This window comes from Lissotriton helveticus, chromosome 7 (genome assembly GCF_964261635.1).
Source record: "Lissotriton helveticus chromosome 7, aLisHel1.1, whole genome shotgun sequence".
Classification (NCBI taxonomy): Eukaryota; Metazoa; Chordata; class Amphibia; order Caudata; family Salamandridae; genus Lissotriton; species Lissotriton helveticus.
In genome coordinates, this window is record NC_136068.1 from 1,888,289,418 (window position 1) to 1,888,309,215 (window position 19,798).

A 19,798-nucleotide genomic window follows, 5' to 3' on the forward strand; every position below is an offset into this window, starting at 1 on the left:
TGAGCTGTTCTTACTCGGTTTAAATGAGTAAATAATCACTTTTTAATTTTTTATGGATTGTCACGTTTAATGTATTTTTATCTTTGTGATGTGTTATCATATGACTTTTATGGTCTTTTATGACCGAAATGACGTTTATAAATGGAAATGAAGGAGTTTAAGGCTTGATGAATGCATTATTTTATCAATCTGAAATTGCTGTTTAAAATTGCACATAGACTGCAATGACAGACTTGTTTTAAGGGGCTACATAAGTGGGTAGTAAAATAAGTGTTCTAGACCCACTGATAGCATTATAGTTTTAGGCCCTGTGTATATGGAATACCAATGTATTAGGGACTCATTATTAAGTCAAATATGGAAATCAGGTGTTAGTCAATTTTACCATTGTTTTCTGTTCCATTTCCTAATAAATGTCCTGCATTTTCTTTGGGCCACCATTCGTCACTCCTGGAGTGTCTAATATTGTTAGGAGAGAACATCTACTGCCCCAAAGGGTTCAAGACCAGATCCCTAGAGGTGGAGAGAGCATCCTTTTCAACATCCAAGTCACCTTGATCCAGGTCAAATATGCACTTGTAGAAGGTTTCTTCGTTCTGTGAGGCCTTCTCCTGTGCCTTCTTTTGGGCATGGAGGACAGATCTGCTGTGCTATGCACTCTTTAATTTTGCGCAGCGTAGTGCCTAACATATTTGAAGTGCTTAGAACTAGCTTTAGATTTAAGGTGCTTAGACCTCCAATTTCTTTTGTGGTGACTGAACCTCCTGTAATGCACCTGGAAGAAAGACCTTCAATATGTCTAGTCTTTTTGGACTTCTTTCCCCTTTCCTTACCACTATCGGAGTCCCCACCAGTAGGTCAATATCCTCATCTGGAAGTAAGGACCCCTCCTATTGCCCATCATTTGATGCTTGGTTTCAGGCATGCAGGTGTGAATTTCCTGGTGAAATTATTGTTTTACTCATTTTCTCTTTATCATTAAAGAGGGGAAATTCTGGGCTCTGAGTGTGCTGGTCAGTCATTTTACAAAGGATATTTAAGGTATCCATAGCATGCCCAAATGGTATTTCAAATAAGAGTCCTCTTTGTTTAAGTGGGCTGGAATGATAAAGGGTTGTCACACCCTGAGGATATTGCCCCTTTTCAATTATAGCATACACTTGAAAATGTATATTAAGCCCTAGCCAGTTTTAAAATAAACAATAATTAATCAATTAGGCTTGCCCAACGCTTGGTGTGCTGACAACTGAAGGATGCAGCAATTGTTGGAAGTCCTTGAGACGTTGTTGTATCTCGAGTGATCAGCCCATGTAAGCATCAGAATGATGTATTACGCTGTTGGATGAGCATTTCTCTAACAGGGTTTCTCTGAGCATGTCCGGAGAAATGCAGCCTCAGAGAGTGACAAGCACTGTGTCAGCAGGGTCTGAGGGGAGGGTTGTATATGTGTACATCGTCTAGATGGTATGGGGGTTGGAGTGTCCCCCCAAAGTCAGCGGTGGAGTCCAGATTTGGTGATACGCAGGGTGGAGGGCTTGAGGTCTGCCCCTCAAGTCTGCATTCGAGTCTGAACTCGGCTACATGCAGAGTGATAGTGGGTATGAACCATATTGGGCTCATCTTGAGATCTGCAGTCTTAAAAGGGCAAAATAAAAACACACACTATCATGACAAGTGGAAAGAGAGAAGGGAGTGCTCAAGGGAAGAAATCACAGACAAGGTTGGTGTAAATTAGAAAGCAGTTGACAGTAAAAAACACTTCAATGAAACAATTGAACTTCATAAAATGAGCTCTAAACAGTTTCAACATTGCTATGAGTAAGCTTTTCTTAACAAGACTTAAAACAGTTATGAATAAAACAATAAGACGTTATACAGTAAGAGAAGCATAGAAAAGAGATTTTTATTTGTGTGGATCTATATTCAAAAGAGGCAGATTGCACTGTGTGCATGCCTAATATGGTCAAGCTGTATTCGGTTCTAGAACAATACTTATTGTAATGTAATACTTCAAAGTGGCTGTGTGGAGTTGGCATTAAATGAATAATGCATAATGGTAGCCTCTAGTCTTGTAATGAAATCTATAGGCCCTGGGTATACGGTGTACCAATATACTAGGGATTTATACGTAAGTCAAATATGGCAATAAGGGGTCACTCAATTTACAATGTTTTAGGGATTCAGCACACATACTTTACCAGTGATAAAGTGCACATAGACCTAAAGCCAGCTAAAAAAGAATTCAGAAAAACATGAGATTGAAGGCAAAGGCGTTGGGGTAACACCGCCATTAGGCTGACAGGTCTAACAAAAATGATGGCTTAGGCCTATCAAACAGGATTATTCAGAGAGGTCAAATTTGGAGTTAAAGCCTGCTCAGATAGTCTACTGATGTTAGGTCTGCAGTTATGTTTAGGTTGTCACTATAGTGGATGGCACAATGGGTGCTGCAGACCATTTGTGAAAATTAACTTACAGGCCCTAGTTGTATCTTGTTAACCTTTAATAGGGCTTTAAAGGTAAGTTTCGTATGCTAATTAGGTGCATAAGAGTTTTCATAATGTTCAACGGAGGAGTATCAGCACTTTACAATTGGTTAGCAAGGATAAGGTGGGCAGATTTCTACACCCAGAAACAAAAACAATATCACTATACTGTAAATCACTTCTCTACTCAGCACTCTAATTACAAAGGCCTTTACTGGTAGTGTAATCAGATATCCTGTGCAGCTGGGAAAAATAAGATTCAAAGTCTGTAGTGTATGTTCTATCACATAAAGGGACAGTTAGGAATAGATAGATCACATACACAACGCACCATGAAAATGTGTGAGATTTAATTAATTTAAAGATTTACATTTGTTCATTCACCATGTTCTATTATGTGTATGTTTGGTATGCATGATGCCAAACTAAATGTTGATTTTTTGGGCTAAATATATTGCTTCTGTGCTTCAGTATTCTCAGTGAAAATGTCTCAAAAGACATTTGGGGAACTTCAGATATAATGAACTCTACAAGAAGTTAACAGTACTTCCATCCAACCAAGCCTTTCACTTACAGTCTTTAACATACTCTTTTCACATACATGTACCTGTTATGCCTCCTCAATTAAGTATTTTCTGTTAAAGTAATTTGTTTTTAAGCTTCTCTTTGCTGTACTGCCAAATTACAAGTTCTAGGACGTTCATGACAATTCAGGACAACCGACCATAAATAAAAATAACAAAGAGAAATCAAAAGAAGATCCTTCACCTTCGAATTCAAGCACATCAAATAATATGGTTAATGATTTTTTTTTACAACGATGAACTTTGTCAATGGAGAACTTTCTCAATAAACGCCCAGCACACATTTACAAACCACAGGAGGTAGAAGGTGGTTTGAAAAGTGTGCTTTTTTCTGGGTTTTAATGCAAGACTTCTTTAGGATTACTGCAGTTTAGCTGTGCCTAATGTCCCCTCAGGTCCCACAATAATTTTATTAATTTTGTGAACTTTGCACATTATAAAACTTGCAAAGTTTAAAAAGAAATGTTTCAACTCACTCTGATTCACAAATGGACACACACACAGCATAGAGTTACACTTTTCTTCTTCATTGTTTGTTGGAAAATGCCCAAAGTCATTTCATAAAACATGTACACTTTCATATTAATCTGAAAAAGGTATCACTAACTCTTATTTTTCATTACAGATGGGAAATGGAAATCAAACATTTGTGACTGGATTTATTCTTGTGGGTTTCTCTGATCTTCTGAAATTGCAAGTTCCAATATTTATTGGATTTTTGCTCTTGTACCTTATGAGCATTACAGGGAATCTTACTGTTATAGCTGTTATTTACTCAAACTCACACCTCCACACTCCCATGTATTTTTTCCTTACAAACCTGTCTTTTCTAGACATCTCTTACACTTCTGTCACGTTTCCTCAAATGCTGGCCAGCTTCTTTCCTTCAAGAAGAAACATCAATTTTCAGCAATGCCTGCTGCAGTTGTACTTTTTCTTATCCATGATTGCAATAGAATTCCTTCTGCTGACCATCATGTCTTTTGACCGCTATGCAGCCATCTGTAAACCTTTGCAATACACACTGATCATGAATAAGTCTGTATGTCTGCAAATGGCCACTGGAGCATGGATTGTTGGCTTCATGTCACCAGTATTTTATACTGTCCTTATATCGACGTTCTCCTTTTGTAAGTCTCATGAAATTAACCATTTCTTCTGTGAAGCCGTCGCCCTGCTGAAGCTGTCCTGCACCAGCACTCTTACAATTGAAAGAATGACTTTCATCATTGACGCAGTAGTTGTGATATTCTCATGGATTTTAGTTATCACTTCCTACATCAAAATTATCTCAGCCATCCTGAAAATCCAGACTAACACTCAGAGATATAAGGCCTTCTCCACCTGTGCATCTCACCTCACAGTGGTCATTTTATTTTATGGAGCCATCATGTTTGTCTACTTCAAACCAATCTCCATGTATTCAGTGAGTGAGAGTAAAATATTCTTTTTGGTCTACAATGGTGTGGTCCCAATCTGCAACCCAATAATTTATACTCTTAAGAATAAAGAATTCAAAGATGCTTTGAAAAGAAAGAGACACATAAGTTTCTAGCAAGTAATATAATGTGGTGCAATTTACCATTTATTTACTGTGGCGTCACTAAACATACTATCATGTTTTAATACTTCAGAAAAAAGTACTTTTTAGATAGATTTTACCTGCATGTTGTCAAGGTATAGTATCATCTGAAATAGCCTGATGTGTAACATATATGTTATGTTTTGGCCCTCGTGAGCCATGTGGGCATGGTAATGGGTGCCTGCTGATTTCATAAAGTTCTTGCTTCATACCCAAGTCTGCCTGGAAGAAGCATTGACATGTACAGTCCTTTGACAGATTGCACTTATCTAAACTTCGATTTCCATTGTTATATGTTAAGGATAAGACTGAACATCTGTAAGCCACCAATCTTGCATTATGGGACATTTGGGCCCCGTGTCTGCATTGCATAATTTTCTGAGGCAACATTGTGCTAGGTCGAGACTGCCAGTACAGCACAGAGAGGTGTGCATCACATAGATTCCCTCAACAACAACAAGGTGATGGATAGAATGATTGAATTTATCTCAGCCACAGGCAATAACTCGGGGTGTATCCCAGTCCATAAATTTTGGGCCACCATGCTGCCTCCGATTAGACCCAGCCATATTCAAATTAGTCTTTTATTTTCTTTCATGGGAATAGCCCAGTCAAAACTTACAGGTCTGGTCCTCTCTGAGCCAGAACACAAGCAACCCAAGACAGATTTTGCCCTGATTATGGCTCATGTGTCAGATACAGCTTGGATACAGCTTGGTTTCAGTGGCACAGTGATCATGAGACCCATGTCAGGACATGCTCATGGCACTTAAAGCATCAACTGCAACAACAACAAGGTGATGTATGGAATGCTTGGATTCTTTGCAGCCATTGCATCGCAGTCCATCATTTTTTGCCCACTGAGCACCCACAGTTTGGACCCAGTTATATGCAAATCAGTCTTGATCCTTCGACTACAGGAACAATCATCCCCAAACAGGAACAAAAGCAACCCAAGACTGGCCTCACCCTGAGTAGGTTTCATAAGTATGTTACAGCTGAGGTCCAGGCACACAGTGCACATGGGACCCATGTTTGGCCATCCCCGTTACTCTTAGGACATCAGGAACAAAGTGATGGATGGAATTCTTGAATTAAAATTAGCCACTGATGATTGCTTTTACCACATCCAAGTGCATAGTTTTTTGCTCACCATGCCAATCTTGGACCGCGCCAAATGCAAATCAGTCTTGATTCTGTTACAATAGAAACAAATTCCAATTTATCTCTGTAAATTAAAAAAGGATTGACATTTGTGCCTTCCACTCTACTAAGAATCCCCCTGGTGCATAATTTGTCCAGGAGCAGAGATTTGTGAAAAATGAAACATGGACTGTATTTTGCGTACTGGAAAAAAAAATTTCAGAAGTAGTGCAGCTGCAAAATTATCAGTTTTCCTGGTAACCAAGCCCTATGAGTTTTGTACTGCATCTCATGCTCCTCCCTCAGCCCTTAGCTGAGGTGCAGCTCATTCCTACTGCGTCTACTTTCATAGAGGTGGACATGGGAACAGACACTAAAAGTTGTCCTAAGTCAGATATCTTCTTTTGAATATCCCTCTCCTCACATCATCATACCATGCAACCGAGTGAAACTCCTGAGCATGGCATGGTGGTGTGAGACAGTAGGCTACCCAGAAGGTCAGAGACTCAGAGGTCCAGAAGGATCACTAGTTCATGTTCAATAGATGCCTTCTGCTTGAGCCTTTATCACTGTGCCATTCCTCCTCAGTGAGCTATTGAGTGTGGGGCGGGCAGCAGAGGACTATCCAGAGCCCATGAAACCAACTACCACCCTGAGCCCATAGAACCGACAAACTGTGTTACTGCAATCGCAAACAGAGTGCAATACACACATGTGGTCTGTGGATAGTTCCTCCGTTTTGCCTCAAGGGCAAGTCTGAGGACCACAACAGGCAAATCAGCACAAAATTCCTCTGCACCTGCAAAAGTGGGCTTTTGAATAATTTCGACAGCTCATCCAAATTGGAGATAAAATTTCATGAGAAAGCATCAGCCACTCCTACATTTTAAGTATTTTGAGTGACATATGTGGCCAGCAGTGGTCTTATGTGTTTTATACTGAATGAAAACTCCATGTCTGGTCAGTTTGTGTTCACTCTTGCAAAAAAAAAGTTTTCTAAAGATTCTGCTGGAAATGTGTAATCTACACTGAAGAGTCATAAATCACCATGGTACAATCCATTGCTTAACAAGATATTTACTTGAATGTTTGCCTTATGTAGAGTAAAACCAACAACCTTATATTTATTTAAAAAAAAATATTAAAGATGCCCTAAATATATTGTGACTGACTTTGTAAAATATACAAATCATACTAATTATTATTCCCTCTCACTGTTGTGGTAACCATCTATATTATAGAAGGGGAATGATCATAACTGTACACTCAAACAGAATTGCATGAGACACAGGAATCTGGGATTCATTTCTGAATACAAATGCCCTTACAATATAGGTTACTTATTAAAATAACAGACAAATATCAGCTTTACTCCCTCAAAAAGCTCATTTTACTGTAGTTGTATAGTATCAACCTAAGGGCTGGATTTGGAGTTTGGCAGCTAGGGCATCCGTTACAAACGAGATGAACATCCCTTCTGGCACATAGTAAGTACGAGAAGATAAAATGCACTTGTAACAATGTGGTCAGGATAGCCGTTATGTCTGTGATGACGTGTGCCTGCCGAAAAACTCTAGCTGATCCCTAAAATCTTTCCCTGTCAAAGAGCAGCAGTGAAAATGCCTGGTAATCCTTCTCTTCTCATACTTTGGAAACTCAAACTGGTATATGGTATATCATTCAGTGTTTTAAATCTACCAAAAGTGATCAAGAAAAATCCTGTGTGCATTCACTTCCTCTCAAAGCAAATTCAGCTATCAAAAAATAAATAAAAACAAAAACAACTTTGGTTGTGACTGTTTCCTAAGTATACCATATTAATCTGAATATAGATGACATTTATATAACTCTCCTGTAAGCTATGGATCACCAACACAATATCAAAACCAATAATATTGTTATACACAAATATTGTGTCAACAATATTGATTACAAAAGTGTTATGTTGCTGTACTTATAATGAGTACAAAAATATCTAAATAAATATAGTTTCACATTGTTATCATTAAAAAAACATATATAATGTTTTTATATATATATATATATATGTATATATGAGGTTTGAGCAAGGCACAAATGCTGAAATGCGTTACAGCAAAAGAATAATAAACGTGTGAAATCGGAAACATCAAGCCATTGTGTCGGTGTCGGCCAGTTCACAGTAACCCACCTGAACCCATAAACTTACCAGGGTAACAGATGTTATTGGCGACCTCGAACATGACCACTCTTTATTACCTAAAGAAATCATGTAAATAGATTTACCCCCTTCATATGGCTTTTGAAACGTATTCATACAATTGTATTCCTAAAGCGAGAGAGTGTCATGCAATTATTCAGCAGAATCAACTCAGCATTGTAAACAGTAATACAAGGATGGTGAGATAGATAAACAATTTAACCATTATAACATTTATATGATTATAATTATACTCCCATCTAATACTGCATATACTATTGATAGCATAGTGAGAGTACCCTTTGCCAGCTCCATTGGTAATGCAAGACCAGTTACTCCATAGTTATTATGGGCTCATCAGCTAGGAACAGCTTTGTTCCAGTGAAAAAGATAACATGGGAAAAACCGGTCAAGGGATGACCATGTTGTGGTGCAGTGAGGACCTAGTTTGGCAGTTTGGACTTCACTGTTGCCTTGAGAAGCAGGGTCAAGACTGATATGCATATGGCTGGGTCCAAAATGAGGTGGCATGGTGAGCAATAGAATAGTGGGTTGGAGTGCTACCTGGAGCAATTGCCAGTGGTTACATTTATTGCAAGCAGCCTTCCATCACCTTTTGTGTGTTTCTGTAAAACTTGCAAGGTGTTGCCAATTGCCAAAATGTGCAATAGAGGGAATGCTAGGTGTGTTACTTTCTTCAATTTTAGCCAAACCTAGGCAGGTAGTTTGCTACACTGTATTGTTCAGAAAGATCATTTGTCTAGGTATCAAACAAGATGTAAATAGAGGGTCAATGCCCTGTACTTGTAAATGTTGTGTTTCACAAATTGATTTTAAATCAATATTTTCCTTCCCCAATTCATAGCCTTGCATGGCCAACTGGGAAATAAACAAATCTGATTAAATTAATTTTGTTTGGGTCAGCATATTTCTATTTAATGGGGAAGGGATAAGCTTATAAAAATAAGGAACTGTTTCTAATGTGGTCTTGAAATACATACTGGTGGTGTCGATCAATGTTCGCTTTGTGTGTGAGTGAGAAGTGTACCTGGACACTAGCTCAGGGTAAATAGTGGTGGAAATAATGATGATCAAATCCTTTCCCCAAATGTAACTGAATTTAGATACAAATCTTCAGTTTCGAAAACTGTAAAAGAATCTAGTTCAGAAAACATGCTCTTGACAGTTTCCACATCCCATTCATCAGAAATTGAAAGAGGATTGATAATTTCATCCATTAAGACTTTAAACACATAACAAATCTGTAAAGTTTCTGTAGGAACACAAATATTAAATGGGAGCTTATCCCAAACAATTCCATCAGAGACCGAAAATGCAGAAATGCGCACAAGTGACAGGTCTCCTGGCGCTTTATTGGAAGAAGAATGAGCCGTCCGTACCTCAGGTACCATTTCTGGAGAACAACATTGTGGAAGGTAATGTTCACTTAGAAACAAGAAGTGTAACAAATCCAATCCAAATGAATAGGAAAAGCAGTACAATTGAAATCCAAATAAGAGACTATGGGGAACTGGATAAGGCTGTTTCAGCCAAAGACAAAATGCACCTACACCAGGCAGTAAAGTATATGAAGAAGAAAATATAAAAAATGAGCAAAGTAACCAGAGGCAGACTGTGCAAAAACATAAAACTCACGTGGTAAAGGAGAACTTGTAGATACAGAACTTTGCAGCACGAGCAGGGTGGGGCCATTTTATTAGACCACAGACACTATCAAACACCGTTCACTGAACCTGGGAGAGATCACCACGTCTATTTAGCATGCCTACTGCTACAGGTTACAGAACCTTGCTGCGGGGGCGTTGATGGGGAATTTGAGCAGACGACAAGCCCTATCAAATAGTGATTTTTGCACCTGGGCGAGATGAACAGCACCATTTAGCGTGCCAACTTTTCTCATAGCATGAAAGACGCATGACACATGCCCATGCACAGACTGGGCCAAGAGTAGGCTCATCTGCACCCATCAGAGTCCAGAAGGGGCTAGATTGGAGCCTTTTCACTTTGCATTTCTCTGTAAGTTGATTTTGTCAGCCAAAGAGGTAAAACAAATATTACTGGTCTGGTGACCCTACAGCCTTTATTCTCCATGCTAAAAGTACTTCAATAGATAGGATGCTGGAAATGGCAATGGTGGTTATCAGTACTGAGATTGCCCTTACTGAAAGAATTCAACTAACGTAGCCTAGTTCCTCTATTCTTCAGATATCACCTCAGATATGTTTGCCCTATTGAATAGATGCTTAGCCTAGTTAGACAATAATAGTTTGATGCCATCAGTTAAAATCTAAAAACCAATGAGGGTGCACCAAAACTAATTTATTAGAGACTCATTCACAATCAAGCCACTCTGTAGCTGTAGCCTTACCCAGCTTGTTACTGCCCATCATGGAGGAAGTAGTGGGTGGTCACTCACCCAGTCCACTCAAAATGGAGAGCTTCATAGAGGATTGTTTTCTGTGAATAAAAGCACTATTACAGGCTGAACTCTCTCCTCTGATGTGGCACATAGAATCTATAGACGCAGGGCAAGATTCTCAAAAGTAAACTTTTGTGTTACTTTACTGCTTTTCAGTATTCACAAAGGTAAAGTTAGACCAAATGTCTACCTTTACTACTTTTTTGTATTCACAAAGGCAAACTTAGACCAAAAGTCTACCTTTACTACTTTTCAGTGTTCACAAAGGTACACAGGATAATTTTACTAGTAATAACTGAATTTTGTGAACTACAAATATGAAAACTACTACCTATAAGATATTCATAAATCTATACCTTATCTATACTACACCTACAAGTAGATGTAACCCTAACTAACACTATGCCTAATATCAAAGCAAACGAAAATAAAAAAATTAACTAAGTAGGGAATGTTAACAGGGAGAGAGTAAGATCCGTGTGGCAATGCCTTCAATTGCCTCCTGGCAAGTCAAGAAGATCTTCCTAATGCACTCTTGCTCCTGTTCAATGTAAGCTGTCCTCCTATTAAGTTTACACAGTAGCTGAACCATTCACAAGTTAAAGGTGGAGGTTCCTGTACGTTTGGGCCTCCTTTACTGTGTGGGTGCCAGGTGTGAAGCAGATGAGGGTCCTGCTGTTGCATGTGTGATAACATACTGAAGATTGCCCCTATGAAAAAGTTTTGGTGCCATTCTGAACTCCTTCCAGACTTCCAAACTCCTGTTGACTTTGACCACTCATAGATGGGCACAATCCTCAGATAACCTCTGGCAATCTTCGGATATGCACATGCATGCCTGTCTGCCCTCAAAGGTCCATGACATGTATGCTGTCATGTTATCAAGGGATCACATGTAAGCACATAGTACCTCAAGTTGTAGTTGTACATGAAGTTTTCCTAACTTTGCCTGACATTGCCATGCATTATAAAGTGCCAGTACATACCTAAATCAAATTTTCAGATATAGATATTCAAGACAAGATATACCTCCAGTACAAACACATCTCCAAATACAATAAGTCAAACTGACTCAGGTGTTGTCACTGTAAGTGAACACTACATAAACTTACTCAAGATTGTATTACAAGCAAATCACCCATAACAGTGAATCACACTCATGACGTGGTGTCCAAGTGTACTTTAGATATGTTCCAGATATAGTCCCTTTTAGTGTTGGTCTTGCAGCATACAAGTGGGGCTAAGTTTGTAGAGAACATGGCAGGTTATGCCATTAGTGATGTCACTGACATGAGTGAAGTGTCAGCTTAATTATAATGTCCCTATAACCTTTGGTTTTTTTCTGTGAATTTCTAAGATTTTATAAATGCTAATTCCAAACTATGAGTAGTAATGACATTTGCAGTGCGGGGGCTGGACCTCTGACCAGCTCACAAAAATTACATTATTTAGGACTTACAGGAGGTATCAGAATGGCTTCTTGGCCCCCAAGTTCCCTCAGAGGTAAAGTGGACTTCATCCCCCAACCAGTAGTGCTTCAAGAGGCATGTTTGCAGAGTGGTGAAGAAAGGGGCGTGGTCTCAGAATACCTCTTAGCCATCCTCCTCTGTGTGACTTATTGGAGGTAACAAGAGAGGTAGTTGGCCCAAAGGCCATCGTTGTGGGCCAAATACCCATCCTGTTACCTCTAGTAAGTCCCACACAGCAGGATTGCTGAGTTCTGATAGCAGGCCACGTCCCTTTCTCCACCAGTCTGCAAACATGCCTCCTTGGCGTGCTCTTGGTTGGAGGGCGAAATCGCCTCCAACCAGCCTACCTGTTACCTACAGTAAGCCCCACACAGCTGATTGCTGAGAGGTGGTCAGAGGCCAAGCCTCCTTTCTCCACCACTCTGCAAATGCACCTCCCGGTGCACTGCTGCTTGGGGCATGTGGTCTACTTTACTCCTGGGGCCCTCAAGAGGCAAGGGGACCTCATGGCCCCACCAGCAGTACGCCAAAAAGAATGCTTGCAGAGTAGTGGAAAAAGGGTCATGGCCTCCGGTCACCTCTCAGCAGTCTAGCTGTGTGGGAATTACTGGAGATAACAGGTGGGTCTCTGGGGTGTAGTACTCTTTTAAGGCTTTCCATGACATGCTTACTAACAGGCACTTTGAATAAGCATAGGTGTTGGCTGTTTTGTAGATAGGCAGCCACTGCTTTAAGATGGAGATATATGGAAGTATAAGCAAAGACCAGAGCACTGTAAGTGAAACATTTAACAAATAATGTTTTGTACAGATGCATTGAATTAATCGATGTTATGGTTAGAAGATTAAAAATCAAATTTTTTCCAATTGGCTGCATAACACTCCCTAGTGGTGGGCTTACATGCTTCCTTAAGAATGGTCATACATTCTGTTGGCACATTTGGGTACTCGAATTCTATGATTTGAATAGCCAAATCACAAGGTAAAACTCCTTTGGGTTTATATGTCTGAGTTTGCTCCACTTTGAACGCTGTTCCAGCTGTCTAGTAATTCTGCACCACTTTGCTTTTGGGACAGACTCACCGCACCTTACACCGCATTCAACTCGCGGGTGCTGACTCTGCCAGGATTGCCGCATCTCATGCCCCTAGGGCGCAGTACCACATCCCCCAGAAGCCCAAGCACCAGGAAGCGCTAGCAGGAAGGGGAGGCACCTGGAGGTGAATTAAAGCTCGCGAGGGCTCCCACAGTGCGGGGGCTCCACTTTGAACACTGTTCCAGCTGGCTAATTCTGCACCACTTTGCTTTTGGGGCAGACTCACCGCACACCGCATTCCACTCGCAGGTGCTGACTCTGCCAGGATTGCCACATCTCGTGCCCCTGGGCGCAGGACCATATCCCCCAGAAGGCCAAGTGCCAGGAAGCGCCCTAATGCACGCGAGGGCTTGCTCACCGCGGGATGCGCATGGGTGGCACCGGGCGAAGCCTGGGCCAAGGGCAGGTCCGTCTGAACCCGTCAGGGACCGGCAGGACTGGACTGGGCCACCCCTCTGACATTTGGACACTGACAGCTTGTGTGGTTAGCTGAAATAAGTATATAGATCGAGGTCGTGCATTTAGAGTGGGTTTCAAGTACTACTGAGAAGGACCGCCCCATATTTGTAATACCCTGTTGTTGCTACTGCTAAAATCATGAGCAAAGAAAAGGGTCCAGCTGCCATGCTGGATGCCTTCATTATCAGGGCAGAGTCTCTAATAAACCATGAGATACAAATAGCAGAAAGGCGTTTATCCCTCGAACACGCTAACCTTCCTACACGTAGGTAATTGTGCTCCCCAAAATTGATAGACCCTACGCAAACACAACCTTTAAGTCCCACAATAACCGTCCAAAATGAGGCATTTAGACCCAATACTTCTATTACCCCCCCACCCGTGCTATAAGATGAAATAAATATCAGAACTAGTCCAGGCATGGCACCCAGACTTCGGAAACAAAGATTGACAGTGGGAAATTAGGGAAAGATCAACCGGGGAAAGAGAAAGTTTATCCTGTTACAAAGAAACCCAAGGTTAAAAAGGCAGGGGGAATGCCCAAGTGGCAAAATTAAACTCCAACTTAGACTCACTAGCAAGTGGTAATCAAAAAATCAGTTTGTACAATTATGATCTAAACCATCTGCAAATAGAAGAAATGACGCGTAATATGGAGCGAATTGTAAAAACGTCCTTAGTATCTGTGAATGAGGCTATGTTAATTCGGGTTGAAGAGCGCATGAGTGAGGAATTAAGGTTGTTGGAAGGGAAAATAGAGCAATTGAGTACTGCTATAGGGAACTTGAAGTATAGTAACAACCCTATGTGTCCTACTATTCAGGAGGGAGGGCCCCAAACAACCCGACACCATCCTCCCACACAACAAGTAGCACAAATGGAGGGTCGGGCCCCATCTGACAAAGGTAATGCATGCATCAGGTGCAATGTATCCAGGGATGCCCTCATGACAAACTTTCCCACAACAACAAATAATAGGGCAGGTATAACTGAGGGTGGACAACGGGCCTCTAACGAAAATCTAGGGTGCCTGGTTGGCAGACCACATGCACAAACAGCCCCAGACAGACTGGGCACTGATTTAAGACAGGTAGTGTCACATAGCCCAAAATGTACTGTTCTAATTCCAAATAGCGATGTTTTACAACTACCCCAGGCCTCATGCCCAAATGTGCTTATTCTAGCTGGAGTCCCTGTTCTAAGAATAGATCAGAAAGAGACATGGTGCAACCTCAGAAACAAAACAGTTGATTGGTTGACAAAGTTTAAACAATTTAATGCGCTAAACACTGATGATATCCTTATGGTTCGCAGGGTAGGGTGAGAGGGAGAATCGAGAAAGAATATAAATGGTGATTGCGTGGTGATAAACCTCAGACCCCCCAGATGGTTCGGAACATACTAGACATTAAAGAGGAGATCTCTCTTAGGGATACCCGTGTTTGTGCACTCCCGTTAGGCTATTTCTATAGACCACCTCCCAGAAATAGTGCCAATGATCTAGACATCTTGGTTCCAGTCTCAAACAGATTTGAGGGATTATCATCCCTAGATGATTTGGATTGACAACAAATGTTTTTTCAAAATAGAATAAATATTGTGGCTAACTCCCAGTTTAATGGGCCATTTGCTCAGTTATTAGCCATAGAAACATATAGAGCAGAAGCTTTCCAGCATGTTCTACCGATCGCTGGGATTCATGTACGACTTAAACAGGAGAGAGTAGGTACTACCCAGAGTTTTCAGGCTTCCCACCTCGAAGTGTATTCTGATTATAGGTGCTGCATCTTGGATCCTCCAGGAATCTCTTTATTTCCTGCATATTTTACATGTTCACACATACTATAGAAAAACACAAAAATCTGGTTTTATAGTTTATACTTTAAAGAAGAAATGATTTGGAACACAGTAGTTCAATCAACATATCAGGAATTCTAAAGCATGGCTAGCCACCCGTCAGGGCCTATCTACTCAGGAGGAACCCATTGAACAGCCGGGTCTTGTACAGGTAAGAACTGGATGTTAACACCAAAAACACAAGTGTGGTCTGTTACCTTTTTAAATGAATGCTTCTGGTGTGATATGTATGTAGTTTGATTTTCTAACAAAAACAGCACAACCCTTCTTCTCTCAGTCGCTCATGTGTGAATATATGTGAAAAACCTTGGGGACCAGTAATGGTGTGTCGGGGTACAATTATAATAAAAAAGTGTCTGGCTACTCTTGCTAAAGGACTGGCCTTGGGTCCAAAAAACAGTTAATTGCATATAATCCACATTTGTAAAGCGCACAATCACCCGTTAGGGTCTCTAGGCGCTGGGGGCCGTCGGGAAGATTAAGCAAGCTATTGCCCAGAGTCACATGGTGCTGGGCTAACCTGCCGCCGGAGCCGGGGATCGAACAGAGATCCCCAGATTCCAGCGTCAGTCGCCCTGGCCGCGGCGCCACACCTCTTCCACATTGCAGTGGAGTACTGGCAAATGATATTCTTTGTGGAAGAGTAGGAGCCACCATTAGTGTCTCAGGCCACCAGCTGGAAGGACCCCAGCAACTTCATCACTGACAGAGCAGAGAGTTGGAGTCTGAGCCCACCAAAACACCCCCAGCAGCAACACCCACTGACTCTGCCCTCCTCCAACAAAGTGAAGAGACCAAAAGGAAATAAATAAGGACCAACTGAGGGAGTCTGTGGAGGCCTATTTGTATTTGGGGGAGACAGTGTACTTTTTTGTGTGTAGTTTTTTAGGGTGATGGCTTATACTTGTTTTGGGGGGAGAGGGTGAGAATTACCCTTGTTTTGTATGTTTGTCAGGTTTTCAGGTTGAGGGGATTGGCTAAGAGATGCCAGACAACTGGTTGTACCTTGAAATCACTTTAAAAAAATGATTCTCTCACATCCCTACCTGATTTTCCATTTGCACTGCCTAGGTGTCAGCTAGGCGCACCATGGACCGCACACCCCACCAGGAGATGCCCATCAATAGTTAATCCCCAGGGAATGGGAGATTACCCTGCAGAACTATCTTTTCCAGGTCAAACTTTGCATGTAATCCCAGGTTCTATGAATATTAATGCTTCTCTGAGTAGGTGGTAAATGGGAACCACTTGGTGCTTTTGAGGCTGTCATTGCTCGTAGGAAGCTGGATTCATTCTCCCCATGCCATTGGAGAGGGTCGGGTAGGGTCCAATATGTATTTGTACCCAGAGCACCCACCTGACCACCTGACCCCCTGAGACCTTACTGGCCAGCTTCCATGGCTGGTAAACTGGAATCATTTCTAAATCTGGGTGCCAACTCATAATCAGATGCTAAGTGATGGGGCCTCTGCAAAATGCTCCTTTGTTGCCTTGATAATCAATAAGCATTGACAAAAGAATGTAGGCCGTGCCTCAACATCCTAATCTATACAAACAGGGTGTGAGCATGCATACGTTTCATATGCCAGTACATAAAAGGTTTTCCCAAAGATGGCTTCCTTGTTTGCAAATCAGGCTGCAAATAAGGCCAGCTGTCTGGTCCAAGTGTCAAGCACCAGTATTAAAGACAGGAAAGTGTCACCTTCCCTTGCCTTGTGACGGTTTGTATCTCTTATTTACAAATTACTATTTGGCATTTGGGATCCTGATCAAACTTCGGCTACGAAGAAGAAACTTCTAGAACAGAGAAGCAATTGACCCTAATTATCATCAGCAGAGAAAAACACATTTAACCAGGAAAGTTCTGCAGAAGTAGTTTTCCAAGTTTGTGCAACTGTTGGCTCCAGGGACCAGGTCTCTGATGAGCCTCAATAGATGCAGTGGGTCTGATGCCTTCATATAAGCAGGTGAGAAGAAGGGAGCAGAGCCCTGAGCCGCAGGAGTCACACTTCTCTGCTTCCAGACTCTGTAAATCCTGAGTTTGACCTGCTTTGACCTGTGAGGCACATCCCTTCTCACCCACCCAAGTTGAGCACTTTTCTGACGTGGAACTACTTACCTATCCCTGCATAAGGCTGCTGGTGTTGTAAGTAATTCTAATACATTTCAGTTTTTCAGCAAAGTCTTTGTAGTGAATGTGACTTCTACTTTCGGGTTCAATGGTCAGTAAATTGTTAATAAGAGGAGCCCACAGTGAACGTTTGCCCAAATATTCGTCCCATTCAATGATATTTCCAATTTAAAAAAAATAAAGGGGACCCTAAACGCGGTGGTTAAAGACAGCCCGAGAGATCTTCTCAGCTCGCCTTCAAGCCTTGACATGTGATAATGAAATGGCCTCTATACAGGTACTAGAATTTTACCTTCCTGGATCTAAGTTCAGCTTTCAGCCACCATGTTTAAATTGTGGAGTTTAATGAAGGATTTTGGTGTTGGAAAGGAATGGTATCAAATTTGGAAGCGGTGGCATCTTGAGGTGACCACTGGTGTGAGGTTCGGATGCCACTGTGAGACCTCTACCTCTTTCAGCCTGGGCTGGGGTGTGAGGCAGGGCTGTGTGCTTGCACCTTTGCCATTCCAGTTGTATGCTGATGGTTTCCACCGAATCCAGGCTTTACTTCATGCCCACGGGTCTGCCCTTCAGGGCAGGACTCCAAATAGTTACAAGGACTTATAGACCACTTCTCCGGCTTCATGGCAGACCTTGACTTTTCCCTAAACCAACTTAAAACATATATTTTTATATGTGGCCTGAGAAGCATGATATGAAGCCTTTTGTCGTTAACAGTGGTCGCATTCTGTCGGTTCCAACTTTGTCTTATCTGGGGTTTTAGTTTCATGCAGCGCGCAGCTGGAAACCATGAAGGTCTCATTACTGGTTACTAAGCCCATGAAAGGGATGGTGACTATACATCTAAGGGGCATATTTACAAAAAAATGACGGAGCGCAGTGCAACACCAAACAAATTTGGCAACACCACTCTGAAATTTTTCAAATGCATGGATGTGCCTTGTTCACAAGGATATGGTTCACCCCTGTGTTTCCCCTAGCACCAGCGCGTGCACCCTGCCACCATGTTACAGGTACCTGCACTGCAGTGGCGGCTGTTTATGTGCAAGAAGAGACATCTTCCTGTACATAAACAATCAAATCAACAATGGAGATTTGTTCTTTCTATGTGTGCTGTAGAATGCAGCATACAAGGATGAAGCAAAAAATAAGGATACATTAATTTCTCCTTGTATCGCCATTTGAAGACCCGGTATTTCCTGGCGTTCGTTTTTGGCGCTGCCTCAGCCTTGTTAAATTGGGGCAGCATCGCAAATGAATGGGTCCTGCGGTGGAATGCCAACAGCAACACCAATTGCACGTCCCTTTGCCGCAGAGGACTGCTGCAGAAAGCGGCATATTTACAAGATGGTGTTAAGCGGTTTATCACCACCTTGTGAATATTGGGTATGACGCTACGCCGCCAGAGCGTCAGTAAAAGTGATGCTCCGGTGAGCTGCTTGTATTTTTCAGAATTGTACCGTAGTTCTGATGCCATCTAATTTTTCTTGTGAGAAAACAGTTAAGGCAATTTTAATTCCTATGTGCCATACGCTGTGAGAACATCATAAAATAAAAGCACCTCGTTGACAAGGATTTTTAACAGGGCAGCACCAAAAGGAACCATGCTGCACTGCCCTGCGTCAAAAGAAAAGGGCATGCATGCCCCTTATCTTTGAGATATGGTGCATTCCTGTCCTTTTCCCTGCAACGGCGCACAATGGGCTGCCATCTGCCAACACAGACACCCTTGTGCTATGGTGCAAGGTTGCCTGCGTTACAGGACTGATTAATTGTTTGCTGGAATGGACACCTTTCTGCACACAATCAATCAAATCAAACTTAGAAAAAGGAACAAGCGAGGAGCAGCGAAACATTTCTCCTCGTTGTGCCTCCCTAATGCCACCCCTGGGGGTGGAGTTAGAATATTCCCAGGTTTACGATTCCTCATAAATCTGGGAATGTTTCAGATTCCACGGGTGTTTTGCGTGGGAACACCCACAGCAACACCCATGGAACGCCCCTTTCACGCAGTGTCTGCAGGAACGCTGCACATATTTACAAGGCCTTTAAAAGCCACGTAAAGTGGCTTTGTGTGGCCTTATAAAAATGTTGTGGCTCATTGCAATTCAGGCGCTGCCAAAGTGTTGCTATGGGCCTAAAAAATAAGGCCCCTAAAATCTACAGTAGTGGACTACCTACTGATTACCAATGATAACGGAGGCTGGTAAGGAACCGCTCTTACATTGTGTTACTAATTCACACCATAGGTGCCTCCTCACGTGTTTAAAAGCTACACTTTTTTAGTCACTTTTTCTGAGCCTGAACCCTACTTGTTTAAAGATCCCGGTGCCCCAGCTCAGTCATCAGAGCAAAATATGCTGTTTTGTAATG